Source organism: Zingiber officinale, chromosome 7A (genome assembly GCF_018446385.1).
Source record: "Zingiber officinale cultivar Zhangliang chromosome 7A, Zo_v1.1, whole genome shotgun sequence".
NCBI classification, from domain to species: Eukaryota; Viridiplantae; Streptophyta; class Magnoliopsida; order Zingiberales; family Zingiberaceae; genus Zingiber; species Zingiber officinale.
This window is the reverse complement of record NC_055998.1, coordinates 120,536,868-120,539,191: the sequence shown is the minus strand read 5'-3', so window position 1 is coordinate 120,539,191 and position 2,324 is coordinate 120,536,868. Positions and strand designations below refer to the sequence as shown.

The 2,324-nt window shown below is 42.1% G+C and overlaps 1 long non-coding RNA gene across 1 annotated transcript; it reads right to left on the bottom strand.

Moving 5' to 3' along the window:
* Positions 1-1,035: 1,035 nt before the first annotated feature.
* Positions 1,036-1,426, bottom strand: LOC122000432. Its single transcript, XR_006117127.1, has 3 exons — positions 1,402-1,426; positions 1,159-1,299; positions 1,036-1,070 (listed from the first exon to the last, which is right to left on the bottom strand). It is a non-coding gene; the product is annotated as an uncharacterized LOC122000432 (long non-coding RNA).
* Positions 1,427-2,324: the final 898 nt, after the last annotated feature.

The following is a 2,324-nucleotide window of genomic DNA, read 5'->3' as shown; positions in this document are numbered from 1 at the left end:
TAGCTCAGTGCGGTTCTTTATGGAATAGGACCGTGCAAGATCAACAATTTATTCAAGTGTACAGCAGAAAAGTATCCATCATTGTGCTTTAAACAAGGTTAAAGACATGCTCAAACTTAGCTCAATCATTATGATCTCTTATCACAATCATGCGAACAATGCACCGTTGTCCATTGTTAGACAGATATGTTCAATAAGTGAAATAACTATTAAAATGTCGTAACGTTCACCAAAGCCTCTGTGGTGCCGCAAGATCTACTAGCCTAAAATCCATTATAAGTTGGAAATCATTAGAAATGCTTAATCAAGGAGATGTTGTAATACCTCAGAAGCATCATCATGAAATGCTTCATCCACATTTGCAGGAGACAACAATTTTTTTCTTTCATTCAATATTATTTTCTCGCTTTCCTTGTTAGTGTCCATCAGAGCTACTTCTAGAAGAGCTCTTGCATCTGGATCAAGTTCACTGATGAACTTTAATGGAGAAGGCCAAACAAGAGGTTCTGCTGCTGATGGGTTTAGCAAAGCTGCACAAGCTCCATGATTGTGCTTTATAGCTACAGAATAAGGTATTCGTCTGTGGAATATGGATCAGCATATGTTTAATAACAGTGAAACAAAGACAGAACTTCCATGAACACAGAAATTTTAATTAGTTTGTTAGTAGAAAAGTAGAAAATTAAGAGAGAGAGACTCCTTAAATTGACTCTCCTAATGTATGGAAAATTTTGATTCATTATAATTCATCTCAACTAACAAAAGACAGCCAAAATATAAAAAGGCTAAATGCTGCCTAAAAAATTCCTAAAAAGAGATTTCATGGTTGTTGGAAGATAATCACCAAAAGGTCAACTAACAAAGAATCTACACTGTGTGTTTGTTCAAGATTTCAATTGTAAAGCTAGTAGTTCCAATTTCTCCAAAAGTATAGGCAATTTGAAAAGATGAAATATGCCCACCCAGATGAATCCCTCTGGAGCTGATCGGCTCCCCATGCAAGCAATGTGCGAACACAATCCAAACTTCCTCCGTGAGCTGCCAAATGTAGAGGAGTGCTCCCAGAATGACTGAAAAATATGGATTTCGATCTCAAAACAGAAAATTGACACATAAACATAATGGCAAATGATCGAGTATATAAATCAGTCAAAATACCCATATTCCCTAGTGGAAGAAGAAACAAGAGCCCCATGGTCTAAGAGTACACGGACACACTCAGTCCATCTTCGCCGTGCTGCAAGATGTAGAGGCGTCTCTCCCCTTTCATCCCCAACATTTACAAACCGGGCAAATCCCCTAATAACAGTATACCAAAAGGAAAATTGCAGAGCTAAGTAATTAAAACAAGGCCAAGGACCATCAATCAAAATGAATCAAGGGACTTGAAAAAAACCGCACCAAGAATCAACAACCGCAGTGGATTGGGAAATCCACTGCGGTTGTTGATTCTTGGTGCGGTTTTTTTCAACTTCCCATAAACATAATCCCAGTCGAAGTAGGATCGGGCTACAAAACCACAAAGCTCACATAAGCACTAAGAGCTTGAGGCAACGATATCTTCGCGGGGGTGGGATGGGAGTGAGCACAGGTAGTAAGGTTCGGAAGCCCTTTCCCAAATAAGAGAGCACCTAAATCCAACAAAAAGGGAGCCAAGCAAACAATAAAACCTCACAGGCATCACCTTTATCAGGGGAATCGATCCCGACGCAGCAGCCTGAACCGAAAAGGGTTTAGATTCAGCCAGAATCTCTCCATGGACAGTTCGGCCGAGGAGTTCGCCACCCAAACCCGGACAGAGCTGGGGGAAGAGACACAGCGGCGTCTATCCGAGCCTCGGAAGCGAAAGTCCACCAGAGAAGAGGGGGCGACGGTTTGTGTAAGCAACGGACGAGGAGCTTCTACGGCGCGGAGAAAGAAGGCGAAGTGGCTACCGGGGCCACGGAGAAGTGGGAAAGTCTCCGTTGAAGTGACCGGTGAAGAATCGTAGAGGAAGAGTGATAGCTTCTTGCCTTCGTCGCGAGCAGGAGAGCAACGAAACGGATCGCTCCATTTGGTGTCATGGCGTGAAGAGATAGTCGAGGAGAGGAAAGAAAAATGGCTTAGGGTTTGGGAACGCTAAGGGAAAAACACGGCGCGAAAAAATTTTTGCAGAGTGGGAAAGCAAAACTGCGAGCGGAAATGACGAAACGAATAAAGCCAAAGACAACGGTTTTTTCAAAACTGTTGTCGTAGACGCTAAAAACGCGGATAAAGACAACGGTTTATAAAACCGTTGTAAAAAGTGTTGTCGTTTTAAAAAAATATTGCTCAATGACAACAGT